Source organism: Peromyscus californicus, unplaced genomic scaffold (assembly GCF_007827085.1).
Source record: "Peromyscus californicus insignis strain IS unplaced genomic scaffold, ASM782708v3 Scaffold_7__1_contigs__length_154581171, whole genome shotgun sequence".
NCBI lineage: Eukaryota > Metazoa > Chordata > Mammalia > Rodentia > Cricetidae > Peromyscus > Peromyscus californicus.
In genome coordinates, this window is record NW_026294595.1 from 41652251 (window position 1) to 41675620 (window position 23370).

The window sequence follows — 23370 nt, forward strand, 5'->3', positions numbered from 1 at the left end:
TCCCAGACAGAAACAAGTTAAATTAATTTCTAAACTAAATTACCACTTCTCTTATTTTAGCTTTGAATAACTGGCTTTATTCTTATACATAAAAGAACTTTTCACCTATTAGGTTGTTTTCCAACTGCTGCCACACCTGTGATCTTCACCCAACATAGAAGCAGAAAATGCAGTGATAAAGCATAAAAATTTCATTTCTATACCTTTTGCTTTTGACCGGAGTATAAGAAACACAACTGTGTATATTTCAACATCACATAAAAGTATTTCATAAAAACACATTTAAAAATTTGGTTTAGTTTTTTGTACCATTCTATTGTACTCTCTTGCAACAAATAGAAAAAAAAAAGAAAAAAGAAAACAAAAAATAGTAAATGAAAGAATGTGTGCTCACCCGACTGCCAAGAACTCTCCTTATGGATCTGTGCAGCGCTTCTAATTTCTAATGGTTGCTTTTATAGCTTTTGGAATGTTGCCATTGAATTTTCTCTTAATTTATTGTCAGATGGTTTCCAATGGATTCATCTCAGTGGTTTGCTGAACTCCCTCCAGCAACCTGCTCTGAAGTCACCTGAGCTGAAGCCAGCAGAGGACTCTTGACCTATGTCCAAGGGCTGTTGAGCTCAGCTCAGGGAATTGTCCATCCTGACTGCCAGAGACCATCCAGGTAAGGCCTTCCACTTCCAACGAGTTACTGGCCCTCTCCCAGCACATTGGCAACCTGACTACTGGATGCCCCAGTGAACTGGCAGAGGAGAATTAGTTAGTTGCTGCCAATGGCAATGTGGCTCAAACTACTCAAAAGTGATACCCTCTTTCATAGTGGTACAGGGAAAGTAATGTAGTCATTTTTTTTTTAAGGCCCAATGTCCAACAGGGAGAAAGCAACTACTCACCACAACCCTTGATCTTACCACCCAGCAGCTTGACAAATTAGAGCTGAATTAACTGATTTTTAAGTATGTATTTCTCCATCTATCCAGTTTTCCCTCTGCCAAAATGTGTCTTCAATTCTAACCCATCATCTATCAGTCAGTGTGTTTTATTATTTTAGAGGTTTCTGTCTCTTTTGGCTCGTACAGACAAATAACGGAAATTACAGTCTTATTAGTAGCTCATCTACATTTCTAAAGACCTACATAAGAATAGACTCCCCACAACTTCAGTTTATGAATGTTTGTTTGGCAAGCTTTTAATAAATAGAAGTCAAGTATGTTATGAAACTCCTTGTGTGAAATGACACAATTCTCTAAAATTATTTCATAAGTTCCCTGTGCAGACCCCAGGATCATTTGATTAAAGATACTAATAGAGAAGTCACACACCGGAATCCTCTCTTTGTGTATTTTCATGAACAAGAGATAAGATATGATTCCCCAGTTCTTTGTCCTCTATGTTCTATGAATTTACTTGAAAGTTAGGAGTTAATATTTTGTGGAACTTAGAATGAATCTGACATCCTGTTAATATTACCTATAATTAGAGATTTGGTTTTGAAGTTAGTACATAGTTTCCTATTTTAAGCCCATTAGTTGTATCAATAAAATGTATAACTGAAATTATAAAAACTCATTGTTTTTATATTTTTACATAATTTCTGACTTATAGGAAAGGTATGAGAACATTATATGTTTTAAATATATGTTGACATATATTTAAAAATTCTATTTCTACCTCTATTAAATGTATTCACATCATTTCTTTTTGAAATCTGAAAATAAGTTATGAGTGCTAAAGCAAAGGCAAAATTGGACAAAAGGGAAATTGAATTATAAAGAATTTTGTCTCGATTAATAGAAAAGTCTTGCCTTTAACTAGAGCTCCTGGGCAGTAGTACCCTGTATTCTTTGAAATTTCTCAAAAAGAAGTGATGTTTTATTCTAGGGTACCCTAAAACACTGGTAATTTATGCAGCAATGTCATTGACTCAAGGTGGGGACTGACCACCTAAGAAAGGCCAACCATGTGATTACTGGCTTAAGAAAGATAGAGCTGTGGATTGACTTTAACCATATGGGCAATGGTGCGTGCCTTCTTGATGAACCTCAAGGAAAACTGGAAGATATTCCCAAAGTGTCCTTGGTTCACATTACTATTTCAACACTTGGATGTAGGAGAGGAGACTGTGTCCTTCCTCGATCTGATGACAGATGTGATTTTAGAACTGTTTAAGACTTCATTTTTGTGCTTTGGATCTAATTTGTGATACTTCTTTGTAGTAAAAGGCACATATAAAACTTTCAATGAATTCTTTGAGATTTTCTAGCAAAGTATTTAACTTGATGGTAATCTTAGGAAATCCTGAGTTTAGGGCCAAAGGAAAACATCCTATCCATCCTCTAAACATTTTCTGGAGAGAGCTGCAAACAGATTAGATAGAAGAAAAGACAAAATTATTACATGCATGAGACAAGTGTATGAAGTAATCACCTGTGATACCAACATGATCAATAAATCCATATCCCCGTCTTCATAGAGGGGGAGGGTATGGGAAGTGTAGACAATCTTTCAGGAAAAGTAAAGGTTTGTTAAGAATGCGGTGGGCTTGGAGAAACATATGATAACCTGGGATTAAAAAAAAAAAGGACCCTGTCCATCTATAGCACGTTTTGTATCAGGTGACACTTACATTTCATACAGAAGGCACAGGCCTCAAGTGATGGTACTTCAGAATAACCATTTTCAACTGGGCTATCTATTTACCCACATATATTATGAGAAACCTACTATGTGCTATCCTATTTATTCAAGGTCTTACAAGGTGCCAGCCTCTGTACTGGGCACTAGGGTTATGAGGGTCGGTGAGTTTCCACCCAAGCCTTAAAAGAGAGTATGCTGTGTTGCTTATTTTGTGAAGAGCGCATGGGAGAGATGGTGTGCAGCGCTCCAGTACCTTCTCCTCATAAAGCTGCAGAGCATGAGCTGTGAATGGCCAATTGTTTTTCTCACGGTTTCAAGAGAAGGACAAACAGTGTTCACTTAGAGGTCTCTCAGTTTGTGCCATACCATGCTCTGAGGAAGTCAAAAGAGTACACACTATTCATAATACACTGATGAGGAGAGTTGTGCTAAGTGTGTTATATTATTTTTTTTAAGCCAGTCGCAACCTTGTAAGGTAAGCAAAACTGTTATTCTCATTCTCAACTGAGGAAAACAGACAGAACAGGAGAGGCTTAACAACTTACCAGAGTTCAAATTATCAGTGGTAGAGAGGGATCGAAAACCCAGAAGTCTGAGGTCAGAGCTTAATTCTCAGCCAGTAAGGTATAATAAGAAGAGCAAGACCTGTGATCTTACCTCACCAGCATCTTAAAATATGGAATACAAAAATATTCAAAGTGCATTTGTGAGACATCACAAAAGCAAGTAAAATACGTAGCCAGCTAATTAAGGGCATCCTCTGGACCAGGGAGGAAGCTTTATTGATTGCCTGGCAGGATCCTCAAGGTTCATGCTTATCCTCTTGACTCCCCATACTCCTGCAGGCCATTGCACAGTCAGGGAGGACTCTGCTCTCTCCTCCCAAAGTTTAGGAGTACCTTCTACGTAGTTTGTACCACAGACACTCTCAGGAGCCTCCCTTATAAACCAAAATCTAGATCTGCTGGGTTAAAACACTTTGAAGGTAAGCACTGTTCATGTTCTTATCCCTACAGCTTAGGGGAGTGGAACTGATTTGCAAAATGAATAAATTAATATACATTCTGTACATTTTTTTCTAAGAGAGCACTATCCACAAGTCATTTTGCCTTGTCACTGTTATACATTGAGGACCCAGGCAATGAACAGCAGCACCTGTGTGGAGGCCCACTGAGGCTATCTAGTGAGACCTTACTCAGGGTCAGAGAATCTGAGCTTGCTGCATAAGGAGATGATTTGACCACAGGCATTTTACCAGGTATTTGGAAGGGTCTATACTTGGCTGTATGGTGTGCTTTGATCTTGCAAGTGGGAGGTCTTTTGTCTCTCCCCTTGGCATATTACAAAAAGCCCTTTTGAGTAAACTAAGGGTCTATTGAGTATTGACTAAGGCCCTCCTGGCACTATCCTGTGTCTCTGTCTTTCTCCTAGTCATCTAGGTCTATCTTTCTGATATTTTCTCATTCCTCTCTCTTCTACCTAAGAAACCTTTGAAAGGTGGGAGCAGGTCAGAGCTGGACTCCCACAGTCTCCCACTCCCCTGATCTCTTTGCTTCTTCATTTCAGCATCTTCACCTGCTCTGAAACCAGCAGGAAGCAACGAGTGAGATGGAAGAACAGTCTATGTCATAGCAGAAAGAAATAAAATAATCAAATGCCCTATTGTACAAAAGAATGTAGGGCTGGGGTCGGGGGGCAGGGAGACTAACAAACAGGCAGGTTCCAGAGAATAGAAAGCTATGTTTGAACCAGGCCTGGTGGCACACGCCTTTATCCCAGCACTCAGGAGGTAGAGGCAAAGCGTCTCTGGGTTCGAGGCCAGCCTTGACTATGGAGTGAGTTCCAGGACAGTCAAGCTACACAGAGAAACCTTGTCTTGAAAAACAAAGAAACAAAAACAACAAAAATAAAAAAGCTGAGTTTGAGCTCCCATGCCATAAGATAAAACATTCCCTCAAACATGTCTTTGATCACAGTTGGATTTGAAATTTGAAGATTGCCTGATTGTCCTGGCATAAGCTGGTCTGAGTAATGCAAACACACCAAGGAAAACCTTGCCTGCCTCTCAACAGTACTTCTATTCCTAGCAAGGGTAAATGAAATTAGTACCAGTGCAGGGTTTGCAAATGTGCAAAAACGCAAAAGTAAACATCACTAGTTTAATCTTTCCTTTGCCAGTGGTGACTGGGTTGGAATCCATCTTTCTATACTGGATTAACCTGAGGCCTATCATGGTCTGCCTGGAGACTAACACTTCTCCACAGGGCACAGATGCCCTGGAGTGGTCTGAAAGCTTTGCCACCAAATCCAGCATCTCAGGGCACAATATTTTGCACACACAGCTTGATCTCACAAGCTTCCTTTGAGCATCTGTGTGCCAATTCAAGGGTGAAGAGGTGGATAATTGGGTGGTAGAATTGGCTCTTCTGTGACATAGCATTAAAAAGAAATTCTTTCACTGTGAGCTAGGGAGGAAAAAGAAAACCAACCAAACAAAACCTTGTATGTACAACAAATGAAGCTAACAAAAAAACTGAAGAACAGTGGAGCTTTGCGTGGATAGGATAGCATCACTGACCAGAAAACTCATGGGTAATGTTTCTGCTGTGATGTTGCTATCAATTTGTGGTGTAAACTGTAAGCTAGGGCTGGAGGCACTGCTCAGTAATAGAGCCCTGCCTAGCTGTGAGAAAGCTTAGGCTTCATCCCCAGTGGAAAGATGAGAGGGAGGGAAGAGAAGAAGGGAGAAAGGGAAGGAGGGATGGAGGGATGGAGGGAGGGAGGAACGGAGGGAGGGAGGGACGGAGGGAGGGAGAGAGAAGGGTACAAAACAAATAAGGCCTTTCCTTCCCAAGATGCTTTTGGTGATAGTGTTTATCACAGTGATAGTAACATAACCAGGATTCTGAGTAAGAAGAGACTATGGTAGAAAGGATTATTTAAAATTTCTTAGATCTTACCTTTAATATGGAGTAAGAGAAAACTAATGATTTGGTGTGCAGATGTAGGCATAAACAGTAAGAGCAGGCTATTATTCTATCCTGTACTTACATTAAGAAATGACTTCTGCACAATCTTTTGTTTCAGTATTCCACAGTATTTTTTTTAATATTTTTTTCACTGAATTTTTAAACAAAAGCAAAGCATTTCTAGATTACAAATCTTTGCAATTACCGTATGTACTGCCTAGATTTCCAGATAACTTTGTGAACTCCTATGTAGTTCATTTAAGCTACATCACAAATAATCTTACTGCTCCTTAAACCAGACAATAGGAAGAGAAATCTGCCTAATGGAGAGTCATTTATTTCAGAAAGATAGATACTCAAACCAAACACTACTTTTCAAACAATATTTACAAAAATTACAAATCATATCAAACACTATTTTTTAAATTTTCGTAACAGGCCAGGCATTGATGTACCAGATACCATGGTATATCAGAGAAAGAATATATATATATATATATACCATTCCACAAGGTCTATCTTAGTAATTATATTGACTTATTAACAAAATTTCTTTTCTTCTTTTTTTACTTAATAAATCTGGCTAATTAAAATAAAAATAAATTGCAAAATTTGTTAAATGAAATCTTGGCCAGTGCTGGAGACTCCCAGTAACTCAGTCCTATTTTTACTCCTGAAGAAAGGGACACACATTTTAACACAGCCGCTTTAGAATGCTCTCCAATTTCATCACAAAATTTGATTGCTGTACCTATTCAAACAATGAGTTATTTCTTCTTGGAACTTAATGTTGAACTTTGGATTCACATTTTTGACATTGACCTCTTAGGTGGCATCACGGTGGATCTATAAACTGTGGAATGCTAAAACAGCACCAGAAATATGTGCTGGTCTTCTATCACTGCCTTAACAAATCGGCAGAAATACAGTGACTTAATACAGTGTACTTTTGTTCCCTTGCAGCTCTGGAAGTCATCGTCTGACATGGATTGCCCAGGGATGAGAAAAAGGTGACGTCAGGGCTGCCTTCCTTTCTGGGGTTCTGGGGAGAATCTGATTCTGCAGTCATGTTTCTAGAATGCCCGCCCTCTTGACTTCTGGAACCTTCCCTCCATCTGAAAATCACCAATGTCCCATCTCTCTTCATGCATCCTCAGGGCATATCCCTTTCTGATCACAGCAAGGAAGTGCTTTCACTTGTACGAGTGCATTCAATTCGACTGGGCCTGCCATAATTTGCTATGAATTAATAGTGAAATATTCATCCCACCTTGACCACCACACCTTCATCACATCTGCAATGCCTCTTTGCCATGTTCTTGGTCCCGGGTACCAGGATAAAGGCACACTTACCTACAGAAGATCCTTATTTGTCTTACCACCATCTGACATTTTTGTGATGGAATTATGAATTCCATCCCATAAATACTCCTACATATACTTTAATTCATTTGCATCCACTCATTCATTTCTTCATTCTAGCTGTAGAACACTTATAAAGTACCTACCTGTTCCAGTCGACTGGGAAGACAGCTTATTTCATTTCCTCTAGTGTATTGCTCTTAGGACTAGATGGCAGTTTAGCCTGTTTGACTTACTTTCTGCTCTTAAGGATCATCATTTCTTTTAGATTGTGGAATGTTCCCAGCTGAATGCAAGAGGAACCAAGTTTGACAGTCAGCACACCATGACTGATCCTCAGTACCTGCATTAACTTTCCTGGTAGAAATGCATTCACTTGTATCTTTAAACAGTATATATACATTCAGAAATTTAATTCTGTTCCAATATTTTAAATTTCTACAGTAATATGAAATTATAAGAAAAAGAGCAAAGTTAATTAATTGGAGTTTGAAGCCATGTAATAAGAAAATCCATATGATTTGCCAATTTTTGAGGCCAAAATGGAGAATTATAGAGAAATTTCCCTGCAGAACTCTTGAAGCTGCCAAAGCAGACAGCCAAAATGAAGTTTATAGTCACTCATATTTTTCAACAATGTGTCTCTCATTGCCAATTCAGATATGCTTTCCCTGTGACCTTGAGAAAGGCACCTCATCACTTATCAGTTTCACATCTAATAAAATTAGGTTAATTTCTTTTACAATAAATTGTCACTCGAATCTGTGACACACAGTTTCTATTAGTGATTGAATGTACTGGACTTTCTATCATAAACCAGTAAACTGAAATAATATAGGGCTGGAGGCTATGTGTGGGGCATGGATTGATAGACAAAATGCCAGGAAGGATCCCTGTAGACACCCATTCCCATTCAGATTTATTCTAACAATAGCCTCTGCTTTGCTGTCCTGTGGAAGAGCATTCCTCCCCCATGATCTGTTTCTCATGGAGATAATTCTGGATGCACTATACACATTTAAGAGCATGTGTGTGGTTGCTATTAATTTTTGAAGCTCATCTTTCAACAATAAAGATTTTTTTAAACGAAATTCTACCCTGAAATTAAACAAGAAAGTAGTTAATTGTCCAATTTGGGTTCTAGTTCTCTTTCTTGATTAGTTTGAAATCTCTAGTTAAAATTTTGCCAAAGCAAATAATTTCCTTTTAATAAAGAGTACATTTTTCTAATTATCAGAAAATTGGACTGTAAGAGCTGTTTAGATCCGTATTTAAATATTGTTTTTGGAAACTAAAATTTTAAAAGAATCGACCCATGGGCTTTGATGTCAGACCTATTTTTGTCTCAGAGCTTCATTATGCCAATACCACACTAGAGCTGTAATATCTTTAACTCTTTAGTCTTTAGTTTGCTCATTGAAAACTGGGTTCTACCAGATAGAGATGTGAACAGCAAATAAATTAACAGACGGAAAAAGCTTAGGTTTTACCTGAAACACAGAACAAGTTGAACCACAGGTATTGCTTAATCATTTCAGTAAAATGATGACTTCTTTATTTAAAAAAATCATCTTTAATGGAATTGGAATAAATTTAAAAAAATGGTCTTTGCCAAATTTGTACCATCTTGCTATTGATGTGATTTGTGGACAAAATTATTGTGAACTTTTCTTTAGATTACTTTCTTATTTTAGCCTCAGAGTATTATTTATAACAAGCATGAAAAAATAAATCTACCTGGATTTCAGAAAGAAAAACAATACACAAACATCTTGACTTTTCTTATAGACACAAATACTGATAAACTCCCAGGCTTGACCAAACACTTGAATTTCATAGCCTTGAATGGGTCATATTTTACTGAAGCTTTACCAACACAAAGAAATTTGAGATGGAAAACCAATTTGTTTTATCAATATGGAGTTGATAAAGTGTCTGTGATCTTTGGATATCTATTCTTTAACTTTTCTAAGAAAAAAAGTTAATGCAATGTATCTCCTCTTGGGAGGAGGGAAACAAACTCCATTCCTTGATAAGAAAAAAGAGAAAGCTGGCAACACCGGTTTTTATGTTGTGCCCTATCCAGCTGACACTGTCCTTTTGGAGAAGCCAATGACTTGTTAGTACCCCTAGCAGCAGTGTGAACAGATGCGTCCCTGACAGGCGATGGATGGTCAGGGTCCATCTGGCCAGTGCAGCTCGGACAGAAATGATGTATACAGCTTCATCAGCGAATGACTGTCATCAATCCTGGGCCATGGATAGCGTAAATGACAGCTATGCTGCAGCTGAGACCCCAGGTGTGAGACTGAGGAGGACTGATTTAAGAATGCTGGGTAATCAGGAATGTATAGGCTCCTGGACTTTAATTTGTATCTTTAACCTCCTATAAATATCCTGCTTGACTGTAGCAGGTATGCGTTCTTTAGTGTCTCATCATGAAATTAGCTTCAGAATGACGGCTGTTCTTTGCTCCCTTTTAACTACTGATGACTTCGGCTCCTAAGCTTCAGGTCTAAATGCACGAGGTGTCCTGGCCACTCTGTGGTGTGCACACAACTTAATTATTATCTCATTGATTTTTCATATATTTCAATTTTCTCTTCTTTAAGTCACAGTGGCTGTCCTGTTCAGATCTTTTGGTGTTATTTCCGTGATTTCCTTACAGAATCATCTGAAATAAAAACTGGTTTTGTTTACCTCCTCTCCTCCCCAATGATGCCTCCACTCCTCTCAGGAATGTCTCCCTGCAACAGTCTTAAGGAGGCCTGTCTGTGCAGACCATCCACAAAGGAAACTTCCAGTTAGTACAATACCTCAGAAAGAAAACAATGTCCCACTGCTTATTCACAAACAAAAGGTACCTGATTTTTAAATGGTTTCTCTTTAGTATGCATTAAGGATCATGCATAATTTGCATCTATTAGCATTTTATTATACCACTGGCACTGGGGAAGGAAAATGAAAACAATTATTGTATCCTCAGAGGACATTTCTTTACTTATAACTATTTTACAATAAATCATTTTTGTTTATCAGTTTACTGGATGCAGTAAATGCAGAAACTGGGGACTGAGAGGGTCCTAAAAGCCTAGAATTTCACAGAGTGGCTTCACGTGTTTGCACAGAAAGCTCTTCAGGTTCTTCTAACTCATTAGAATGAATTATGTCAATTACCACCAGCAGATCTGGAAACATCTGAATCTGCTGGAGAGGGATACCCTGCCCCCGGAGCATCCAATCTCCCTCATTCTAGGGAGTTAGTGCAGTCAAGAGAGTTTCTCACAGAGGCTAACCAATGAGAATTCCTTTCTGAAAATTGGAATAAACTTGCCTCTAGGCTGGCCAGCAATTAGAGAGGGGTTTGGTGAACTCAAGACAGTATGGTCCCTTCCAGTAAAGGCTATTCCAAAAGCATCCCAGACCCAAGAAAGGTCATTTACTATTACTATGCTTCACGGGAGAATGAGATAGGAGACAATGTTACAAACCAATAAGCATCCCTGCATACATTTTAAAAGCATGATATTTTTGACATTGTTCCACTGGTCTTGATGATAATATATCCTAGAAAAAGATAAATGAATTCAGCCATTTTCCTTCATATTTCTGGTTTAAATTTTTAAGTATTCCTTAAGCACGCAATGCAAAAGTCACTCTATCTTAGGAGAAGAACGGAAAGTAAAAATGCATAGTCATGTAAAGTCAGAAGCAGAGAAACTGTTGGCAGAAGACTGCCCTGTTTTAGCAATAAACTTTAGTCATATGATGTGGCAAGTAACTTTTGAATTATGGGATAGCATCTGAATAGTATAATAGCTGCATGAATTAGTATAGAATAATGGAAAGAGAGGAGGGAGGGGCAGGAGAAAGGGGGGAGAGACAGATGGGGGCAGGGAGGGGAAAGAAAAATGGGTAAACCTCTCTGAACTTTCAACCTGATTTCTATAGACACTTTACTCTCAGGCCTGGCAGACATCTTGAACGTAGGTTCAAGAACTGAATGGTACAGCAACTGATGCCTGAAGTTGGAAGCCAAAGTGAACAAATTGAAGAAGTCTGCTGTGCCAGTGAAAACGAATCTGAAAATTTCTGTTTCTGGATGTCAAGAATAAAGCTAGAAGACTGAACAGTCTTAAAAATGCAATGAGCATTGTATTAATATTTTTCCATAGTTATTTGTTCTTCACACATATTTTTATGACCTTGGATACTTGGTAAGGAAAAATTTATTATAGTAAAATAGACAGTTTTGACTATAGATATAATTGGCTTCAAGAAGTTGCTAATTGGGCTGGAGAGAGGGCTCAGCGTTTAAGAGTACTGACTGCTCTTCCAGAGGTCCTGAGTTCAATTCCCAGCAACCACATGGTGGCTCTCAACCACCTGTAATGAGACCTGGTGCCCTCTTCTGGACTGCAGGGACACATGTAAGCAGAACCCTGTATACATAATAAACAAATAAATCTTTTTTAAAAAAGAAGTTGCTAATTGAGAGAGTCGTTAGATGAAGGCTATGATTTCAGTATGACAAATATTGGTTGCAGATAATACCATTTATAGACATTGGTGGAAATTAAATATTTTTACAATTATTTGAAATCTAATGAACCCATAATTTCTATACTAATGGTTCTCATCTAGCAGTCAAGGACCCTAAAAGTCATTCTCCAAGTTTGGATGTATTTCCTTTGTCTCATAAGTAGGTAAAACTTTGGCATTCTGTCTGATAGACACACCTAACCCAGAAGGGCAGCATACTCAGGGACCCTACCGCCTGCTGAGATGTGCTTTGCATTCCTCGGTTCTTTCTCCACTTTTGTCTCTTCCTGTTTACTGCTTGTTTACTGCTTCTTTTGCCTTTGTTAGAGAACTTCTCTAGGAGTCTTCCTTTGTCTGACTAATGCAAGTCCCCTGTAGTCAGTGTCACCATGGGAGTTCTTGTGTGGTTGCCCCTTCACCAAATCCTTCCATGGTTCCAGGGACTGACCTGACTGAGGGGAAATGAAGAAAAGACTAAGGAACTCCAGGATCTCATGGAGAAGCCTCAACATCACCAACATCACTGAGGCTGAGTGTATTTACAGAGTTGAACAGAGAGATGAGGTTGCTGCTGGCAGTTGAGGTAGGAAGAGGGTGATTAAGGCACAGATAAAGGAGGCGGGGTTTATGGTATGCAGTGGGATCAAAGAGACAGGGTTAGTGAATCTCAGTTGAAATGGTCTTCAGACTATATCATAAGGGCAAGGGAGGAAAGCTACAAGAAAACAGTTTCTGCACACACTATTAGCATTCACATTTGGACCAGGAACCAAGGTTTGGACATTCTCATGGGGCTGAGACATTGGTCCAAGACATGGCCTTACCCCTGTGAAGCAATACACACTCACTCAGGACTTCGCTTAAACACTATGCTCTTGCTTTGCTCTATGCCTACCTTAGTTCTCTCAAAGCCAGTTAACCCTTAGTTTACTTGGTGAGGTCTTTTTCTGAGCTCTATTTCTTGATAACATCTTTCTATTGGAAGCTGACAAAACTGCCATCAGAACTGATGATGTGTTTCTTTTAGAAGCATTTTTCTACCCTGGATGGTCTTAGTAGAGTATATTAGGACCAGAGAACTGAAAATAAACATTAATTCATATAAACCTCTTTCCTGCTCAGACAGGAGTCATAGTGATACTCTAACACAAGCCACAGGTTAGAAGGCATTATATGTATTTGAGACTAATGTATATGGTATTAGTAGTGTGTCTTTTTGCCTGGAGGATGTCGTGTGGGAATGTGAGGTGATAGGTGGATGGTGAAGAGTTTGAGATTTCTAACAGTACTAATCTGTATTTGAAAGTGAAGAGGAAACAATGCATTTCTCAGAGGTTTTGGGGAATTGTGTGAATAATAAAAACATTCAGACCCTCTACTGTCAAAGTGCAAGGCAAGTTCTTGGTTTGAGATGGAGTAAATCCAATACAAAGCAGAATTTAGATGTCAAATGCTAGAAAATTCGTGGAATTTAAAAGACCAAAATATAACCTCTTTGATTTCCTTCCTCCAGGAAAAATTACTTCCCTTTTAATGTGATGGTAGTTATATTTTCATCTAGATGGTGACATGAAGCTCAGTGGAAGGCACACCAGTTGATTACCAGGGATGGAATTTAAAACAATTTAAAATGGAGAGGAATACAAAAATTTACATCTTAGCACCAATGCACTAAATTACAGTGTAAGAGCACCATGTATAGATCATATGTGCATGATGAGTGGGTGGCTTTTTATTCCTCATTATCCTCCAACTCACAATGCTTCATAATATAGGAACTTAATATTCATTAACTGAATTGTAAGGGTTTGGGAAAATCTAAGTTAGTTAATTTATTACATTAAGAACTATACAAATTTTACATTATTACTTAGAGACTCGATTGTATAAATGTATTTCACTCTGCAGATAGAAAAGCTAGAGCAGACAGCAATGACTGATTGTAGAGTGAGCACTGGTTCAAAGTGATTACTTTGGGATCCTACTCCAAATGGTGACCAACTTTAAAATGAGCAAAGGGGCATTTGGATGGCACCAAGCACATGCACCAGAAGATGGCAGCCACAAAGCATAAAAATGGAGACTGAGATCTTTGCATTGTTTTGAACTTTATTTGACAATCTCAGTAAAAAGTCATAGTCTTATTCAATACTGTAAGAGAGTTGTTGGTGATAGGGGTTTTTGTTTTCTTTTGTTTTTATGTTAGCATTAGTGTCCATCTTAGGAATTATTGAATACATGTCATCTTTCCATTTCTAAAACTTAAGTAAATGGACCAAGGGAATTGGACACAGTAAGCTATTCTTTCTTTCTTTTTTTCTTCTTTAATCAACCCAGTACCCTTTGGACAAGCACCAGTGAAGCCCGACATTATGGCACATTTCCCCACAATATACTCACACTCAGCCACCACCTAGGAGGAAAAGGAGTATGAGGGCTATTGAGCACTGAGAATTTCTCCAATGAATCACAATTATGTGAACACCTGTGCTAACTAAGTTTGTGCTGAGCCACTGTGAAAATTTGCAAAGTGCTCAACAGCCCTGAGAGTTTCTCATTTATTATCTCAGGTGGGGTGGTCTGCAACTGTACATTAGGTTGCAATGTGAACCATGTAAGGACATGCATTCAAGACCTCATCTAGGACCTTTTCATTCTACCTGCAGGGTACAGCTGTGCTTCTTAACAGGCCAGAGTTCTGCTTCTGAATGTCTGCCCAGAAAAGTTAAGGGCAAATACAGAATTCCTTCTCCTCCAAATGAGGTGACTTTAGAACAGGCAGCACATTTACTTGCATTTCAAGATGAATTTACCATGGGATTGATCTTGGAAAGAACCTAAAAATCAATGGGGTTTTTATGAATCTATAACCTTGTAATATATTAAACTGTAAAGGTATCAAAATTCTACAGGATGAGAAAGAATTTTACTCATAAGCATGAATTTTAAACTGTTCACAAATTCTGTCCTTGGTAGGTAAAAATGTAGGAAAACCAGTTTAGATGCCAAGAAATTTATAGACAGACTTTTTTTTGAGCGAATGATTGATGAGAATTGGAAAAAATAATCTATGAATGAAGTCATCAAAATAGCTAAAGCCTTGATGTAAGCAGTGAGATTGAGATCCTTGAATAAGCTACATACAGGGTCCATTGTTGATTGCAGAATAATCATTATACATAAGTCCCAGACAGTGGCTTTCGTTGAAAGTATCCTCTGTATTAAGAACTAGAAAGTACTGTGTAGTCTCTGAATGTTAATGCAGTTTTAAAAACAGAAATTTCTGTGGATTTCTATAGAAACAATAGATAGATTTAACTGAGATCCTTCAGTGAAAATTTTATTTGATATGTTGAATAGCTAAACTGGATAGAAAATAAACTCAGAGATACAATACAAGGCAAGAATCTTCTCTGGCACTTATTCTAAGTATTACTCTCATAGTATCATGCTCTGCATACAGGACAGGTACAGAGTACTCAGTGGCTAGTGCAGTTGTTATGGATAGCAAGCTTGTGATATGAAACAGCAGGAGATGATGGGAAGGGAAACCCTGATGCTATGGAGTCGAGCAGCCCAATGAATCAGTCATTACACTCCAAGGAAATAACTGTGGGTTTGGGAGCACAGGAGAGGATGATAGGAGACCATAGATGTTTTCCATTTGGTTCTGGATTTAGCTGGGAGATAGATGAACCCTGAATGTGTAAGCTTTGATCTCCTTCCCTTAAAGATTTTCCTCATCTGGGTTTCAGTCATTCCCTACCATTAACTGAAAAGATAACTCTTTCCCCTGCTGTTGCCCCTGTAATTAGATGAAAGGAGAAATAAGATGCACAGGAGATGCATTGCTGATCATGTCTTGGCTTAATGCCAGAGTCTTCTAATGAAAATTAACGCTTTCTGCATCTGGGTCCATGACATTTGTTTTGAAGAGAGGAGTTTGTAAGTCTAGGTGAGTGGAGTAGGAGGGGAGAAAAAGATTTGTAGGATGGAATGGATCCATATATCATTTAGGAACTGGGTTCATTTGGGTTTCATGAGCACCAAGCATATGTTAATCACTTGACATACACCATCTCATTTAATCCTCACAACACAATGCAGTAGTAATGGATCCTAACCCATTTTTTCAAAATAAAAAAAATGAACCTGAAAGTGGATAACTAGTCTACACTCATGCTAGCTTCAGCTTGGAACCCTTGTCTAGCTGTTGTCAAAACTCAAGGTTTTAACTCCTACAAAATACTGTCTCCTAGTGGCTGGAGTTTGATAAGCATCCAGCTAAGATCAGCTACTGAGGGGGGTTATGTTTGTCCTAGTGGGGATGTGATATTAACCCTTCAGGGTCAATTCTCTATCTCAGAGGCATGTAGAAAGTGTTTGTCAAAATTATCTAGATGTTTTATATCCTCCAATTATTTTTAAAAATTTTTTTATTGAAAATAGGTTCTTCTGTCATACAATACATCCTAACCACCACCTGTAACCTCAGTACATGTGTTCATGAAATCACACTCACAAACACACACATATGCTTACACAGGTAGACACACAATCTTACCAGGTGTTTTGTGTGTGTGTGTGTGTGTGTGTGTGTGTGTGTGTAAAATTTAATCTCTTTTCCTCTTTATCCACCAAAATAGAATACTTAACTATTCTAGCATTTTTTCTGATATTGTAGATCACCAAATAGTCTTCATTTTTGTTTCATTTTTTCAATCATGTGTGCCTCTATGATTTTATACCATGTGTATGAGGGTACCTGTGAATGCCAATAGAGAATGTTAGATCCCCTGGAGCTATTGATTTGAGACCTACTAGATGTGGGTACAAGGAACTGAACTCTGATCCTTTGGAAGAGCAATATACAATCTTATCAGTTAAGTCATGTCTCCAGTCCCAAGTCTCACTGAAGTTTTAATGAGTATCAAAGGCAGAGCCAGTTACTCAGTACTTAGTTGATTCATCTAGTGTCATAGATTTTTCTACATAAAATGCCTCAAGTCAGGAAAATGACTCTAAATAATGGGAATTTTGGTTCTTGTTGCAGGTTGCTGGAATAGAGATTTCTGCAAGGCTGACTATGTCCCATGTTCCTTGAAATATACTTGAAAGGTGCATGTTTACTTTGCCTCTGCATAACTCTGACCCTAGTGAACAGGTGTATTGAAATATTATTCTCTCTAAGATCAGAGGCCACTGATAATGGCCTTAATGCTGCCATTCCTAGCTTTCTACTAAATGATGCCTCACCATGCAACATTCTGCACTTGATCTGGTAAACGGGTATTAGTGACCTTGAGTCAACAAACTTTGCTTCTCTTGACACTGAGTAGCACTGTACCATTTAAAATTCATAGTTGCATTTACTTTTAAAATGGAATTTACACTCTTTAACTGTCTATGCAGAAGAAAGCTCGAAGAAAAGACACAGCCTTTAATGCTAGGGTAGGTGGATGCTACTGGTCACAGAAGTTGTAGCTCAGCAGGCAGTGCATTGAGACGACAGAACTTTCAAGTGCATCTCACTAATTAATTATATGGTCTCTTTAACTACCTGAGTCATGGACACAATGCACTGCTAGGTCCATCTGCTGTGTATGCCCATTGACATCATAATAACTGGATGTGGTCGGTAATGTTGGAATTCTCAGAACCAGCAAATTTGTTCATTGTCTCTGATGGTTCTCATCTCTGCTCTTAGGACTCAAACAAATATCCCTTCTCTTCCTCTATCTAATTCTTTTCCTTCATGGCTGCACCAACATAGTCTTTCTATAGTTACCTCATTAAAATTAGTGCAGGATGAGTTCTTCCGTACAGGGATGTGAGTTGCTGTAAAGACTTAGAGTTGCCATTCACATTTTGCAGCCCTGTAAATCATTGTGTCGAACAATCAAACAAACACAATATCCTTATCATTTTTAGTATCAAATTGAAAGCACCACAGAGAAAATAATGGATTGTTTTTCATCCTCTACATTGCATAATATCGAAGACCTTATTCTCTTTTGAACAATGAATTATCTTATAGTCACAGTGGCAATGAAAGCCTATTTGGCAATTAAAATAAATGAGTTAATTCTGTGTGCATGAGCAAGGATATATGCTGAAAATACAAGAGTGTTTCAAAATTCGAATCTAGCATTCATGTAAATTCAAAATGAGAAAACAATGGAACATTACAAACATAAGCAGTCAACATAAATGAACTTGGATATGAAAGCAATACACCTATTTTAAGATTAGTTTGTTCCCAGAAGAAGGGTGGAATGATTCTGAGAGAGGTCTGTGGCATTACCTCTGGGAAGAAAGCAGTCCTCATTCCTTTTGCAATGATTTATTGGAATAAAGAACCAAGAAGCAAATATTTAAAACTTCTGATCATGTGTCACAATTATTAAATTTGAGTAAATATGTGGGTATCTATTAATCTGTCTAATTTTAGATATTTGAAAGATTTCAAAATAATAAGAATAAAACTTGTAAGAGATGCTTCTTATTAAAATGAGAAGTGGATAGTAATTCTTAAAACTGTCCTCTCTAACTTCTCACCAAGATTCCCAAGGAGACACAAGAAAAGATGAAAAGACACAATCCAAAGTAGGGCACACCAACCAGCTAACCACGGGAGCTGGGAGGAATTGACTCACGGTGAAAGTTGAACAGGATTGGAGAGAAACATATCTGCTTCTTGGGGATAACCATTTTCCTGGCAAACAAATGCATACCTGTGTGGTGTGAGTGAGTGTAAGCAGAGACCCCAAAAGAAAACTTTGAACAATATGGTGACCTGTGCATAGAGGGGCAGTTTTGAAATATCTAGAAAAGGAGCATGGAGGAAAGCAGAGTGCGTGGCTGTGCCAAGTGAAGCCAGCCAGCCCTGTTTCCAACCTCTGAGCCACTGTGGATTCTGACCGCGGGGAAAGAAAGGGGACGTTCAATACTTCTCCTTTGATTGTACAATGAGGAGGTGTTCAGCCACTGGGGGACCTTCATTTCATGTCCTCCTTCAACCTCACAGCTCAAAAGCCATTTGCAATATATATATATATATATATATATATATATATATATATATATATATATATATATATATATATATATATATATATTTGAGACAGGACATTTTTTTCCACATGAAAAGTTTTTCCTGAATCTCTTTATTGCCTATTCCTTTCTTAACTTTATTTCCCTGTAGAAATGTTCAGTATCTAGAGAATAAAAAAGGAAAGGAGAAATAAAAAAAACCTGAAGCCTGCTATAGCGTTATTGAAAAGAACTAAGATTACATTTTGTAATTCTAACTTTAAATCAAGTGAATTGATTTGCATAAAGTAACATTGATAGAGGCAGATACAATACGAAACTGAATTTCTGGATTTAGAATTTCTCCCCCTACTTTTATTCTTAAGATTTTTTTTTCTTTTCCTCCTATGAACAGGTCATGTACTCCTCAAAAGAAGAATTTTTTAAAGAAAACTCTGGCCCACCTTTATCTCTAATGGCCCAGCTGGGAGTTGCTATAATAATCCTTTTGCTTTTATGTGGCCATCTGGAGGCCTATTAAAAACAGTATCTAAAACCAACTCCCCAAGTGTGCTGAGTTTGTAGGTTTTCACCAAGTCACCAAAACAGGACCATCTTTCTTACTATGAGGTGAATGGGCTTTGGAGAGTAAGAGTGGAGAGAGAAGCCACAGCCCAGCACAGCCTGGTCTTTCACCCTGGCCGTTCTGGACAGGTAGTAAGAACCGTGGCTGATCCCAATGCATGCTTTTCAAGGGTTCACAGATCGGCAGCAAGGCTTCCTTCCATCGCAGGGGCTCTGTGATGAGATGGAAGAGGTGAGGGAACGTGGGAACTGGCGACATTGAGAACTTAATGAGGCATCATGTTTCAACTACATAATACTCGTTTTTGATTTGTGTGGAAGGCAAATATGAAATATTGAAATAATATTTCAAGTTCCCAATTTTGTGGCGCAAATAGAGACACAGAATACTCTGCCCTTTCTGAAAAATAGCCCTTTCATCAAAAGCATGATCCAACTGAGTCGAGGACATAAGGGCAGGTTGTGAAATGGAATTAGATAAAAGTTGGCGTTTGTCTTTAGTAGATTATTAAAATCGCCATGGTAAGAAATCAGCTCATAAAGACAGAATAAGTTAGCAGGGGCCACAGATCATTTGTCCCAAACAGAGGTTTTTCTCTATACTCATTAACTATCTTGCCCAGTAATGTGCTTGTAATCCTATTAAACCTGATACATCAAAAATTAAAAGAAAAAAAAATTTAGTTGCTGTCTCAAACTGCACTGCAACTCAGATCTAGGACCAAATAAGATGCATTAATTGCTTTACTGCTTCACCGCAAAGCCACTCTTAAAATATAATTCCTTAATGAAGTCCGTTAATTTGTTCATGGCAGTACACAAGCTGTTCAGAATGACACAGGATTGCACTCTGTTTTCTAACCCCTGCAGTTTCTTCTGTTAGTCACTCTGTCTTGTGTTGTTATCCCATGGATAGTAATTATTTTATAGTGGCTGTAATTAGGAGAGAATTAGGCTTGGTAAACAAAACCTGCCTTCTCCTGTTAATAGCTAAGGATAATAAATTTGGCTCTGACATTCACTATATTTGGACAAGGCTTGGCCTACTTCCAGTTTTCCCAATAAGAACTTTATTATATAATTATGCCTTGGAGGGGCTCATATTACAAGGTAATTTTTTTTGTAAAGACACATATTGCATGGCTTCCAGCCAGTAAGTGATATACTGTAATATATGCCTCCAATAAATGTTTTAAACAGAGCCTCACTGAGCAAAGCCCTGCTGGAGCTGCGTGTTGCTCTTCAGCATGTATTATTTACAGGATTTGTTTGTTGAGCTCTTCATAATGTAAATTATTTCCTTTGCTCACATTGTCCAATGTTATGACAAGTGTCTGTTTAAAAGGCGCAGTTTTTTTTTTCCATAGTGAATGATACATCTCATCTCCCGTATTCCAGTCCCATAGGTAACTTCTGTCAGATGATATCCCAAAAGGGACATTTAAACAGCATTTTATACTTTTGCAAAGATTAGCTGTTTTTTTTTTCATAAATTGTGCTTTCTTTGCTTAAACTGATTTATTTTTTTCTATTTTTAAGACAAATAAAATTATGTCACTGCAAGCCAGATCTCTGAGATTCATGTGCCTTTTAGGTGACCCTTTACTGAAAAGGCCACCCAAACTCGTATAGATCAATGATAAGACGTGGAATCACAGACTACTAAAGGGAAGAGGGCAACATTTTAAACAGGTTCAAAACTCAAGATCATAAAAATGTAACCTCTGCTTAGGAAAATCATGAGAATGTAGGCCTAAGTGACATTAACTTTAGAGCCAGAAATAAAAACATGAGGTCCTAAGTAAGCATAGAGGTAAAGATATGCACTACTGTTTTCTTGAATGTCAAATTCAAAATGGGAGCCATTGCAGCTCTTTGTTATTAAGCATAGATAGTTTACAGAAAGGATGCGATGGAGCCGTTTTTTCCAAGATCCCATCCTAGAGAGAAGCTACATCATCAGGAAGGTAAACTATTCAAAATAGCTCCAGGAAGTCCCTGAAACTGACAAGATTCACTAGGGCCCCTACCTGTCAGAATTTTTTTAAAAAGCTGAAAAGAAGACTCAGACATGCCAAACTGCAAAGACTCAGACCAGACCAGATATCTGGAAGAAGCATAAAGCAGCTGAGATGTCTAGAAAAGGTTTAGACTACAGACACTTGGAAAGGACACTCTCCAACATATTGAGCCACCAGCAAGTTGTGTAGTGCACTCCAGGTTTTCAGCTTTGAACAGATGGAGCTGTCTTTGAGCCATTTCTGCTCCTGTAAGTAACCCTTCTCCTTTACTACTGTAAGTAATCCCAATAAAACTCATCGACCTACCAAGTTAAACTTTGATGGTATCAGTACTTTGGTCTGTTGAGGGATCCTTATCTGCATCATGAGTAGACACGTGTGTTGCATCTCTCCAGGAAAAGTTTTGTCACACAATATGGAGGAAATATCATTTCATAAAAGAAACTTTGGTAGTATTTAAACTGAATGTGATGTATAAAATTTGGATAACCAGCACATACACTCCCCTCAAAATGGGTTTCTATCACCTCCCTATAAAAGGTAAGAGTTTTCAGTGACTTGACATCTCAGCATCCCTAGTACAATTCTCATGTGTGTCAGGGCTTACAAGTCACTTAAAGAAGGGGCCAACTGCATTTCTAAGTGGTTATAATGTTGAGTAGGGGTTCCTGTTTATTTGGCCATATCTTTTAGGTCTTGACTGTAGGCTCTAGAATTATGTGTATTTTGAAATTCTCCTTTGAAGGGAGACTCCATTCTTTCTTCTCTTTATCCTTTGTGAGTTGACATAAAGTAGCTACCATGAGTCTCCTAATGCCTAGTCCTCACTTTCAGTAGAGGGTCACTTGAATTACAGGAGGTCTGCTCTGGGGGTCAAAAGTGTCTTTACTCCATCTTTCTCCTTTCCACCCCAATGCTGACAAGATCTTGGAGACCAGAGTTCTCTGTAATTGTTCTCCCACCATCACTGTGTAACAAGAATCAAAAACAAGGGTGCATCTATCTTTCTGTCTGTTATTCAGCACAGTTTGGGCATTCAGACTTAGTGCCTTCTTCAGGAAAAAGAATTACAATTGCTCTTCTGTTCCAAGAACACCATTTCGCGTCTGTAAGACAAAACTATTAAAAATGCATATTGTAAACTGACATAATTGCTAAAGAAATTATTGGTAGTTCATATTCAGTGTAGCATGCGTTGAATGTCTACTGTATACACTAAAGCATCATGAAACCTGGAAGGTTTAAAAGTAGGTACACGAACTCACACACAGGCACACACAGGTACACAGGCACATGCTAGTTTAATAGTTCAAAGCACTTAATACAGAAATCTTGTCTATCCTCAGGAAATCCCAGAAGAATGTCGAAATCCCATCTCCTTCTTTGGCTGTGACTGCTGCTGCTTCTCTTCCTGGGTTGGCAGAAAAAAAAAAAAAAAAACAGAAGCACAGAGAGATTAAGTTGTGTGTTCCAAATGCTGCAGTAGATCAGAGGAGATTGCCCAGGACCACTGATTCTGAAGCAGTGTTGCAGCCAGTTCCCCCTTCTGTTCTTTCTCTGTTGCACCTGAATTACATCTATCCAGGCTTTAATTAGACCAAAGTACTCATTTTGCTTTTGATGATCAGTTGGTAATCAAAACTTCATTCCTAAGAGCAATAGTATCAGGAAAATAGGACCACCAGTGGTGGTCATGTTCCAATTAATAAAATACTTTTTTTCCATCAAAAAAAATGACCTTTGTGGAATTAGCATTGAATGATAGATTTTTGTATATAACCAGAAAAGCAGAAAGGAAGCCAGATTCCTCATTCTTTTCCTCTTCTTTCTTTATTAGCCTTTAATAATGTGAAGTGTTTTATTTGGTTGCAAAAAAATCACTATTATATTTCTTTAGTATAATTTCTCCTGTGAATGGAATGATCATTTTGATGGCCCTGGAAATAGATTGTCAGGAAGATGAGCTTAGATCTTAAAGGAATGTCACGGAATATTACAGATCCTTTGCTTCCCAAATGTACTTTGAAAAACAACATTACTAACTCATGGGGGACAAAAAGGATCATAGATTTGGAAAAGGCCTATTAAGTCATCCCATTTACCCTCCCCCTGGAGGTATTTGTCCATTTTTAACATCATTCTAGAGTTGTCATTCTTGTCTGAAAAGACCCCCCCCCCCATCACTCTGAAGAGAGCACTGTATGTAAAGTCCTGACTGA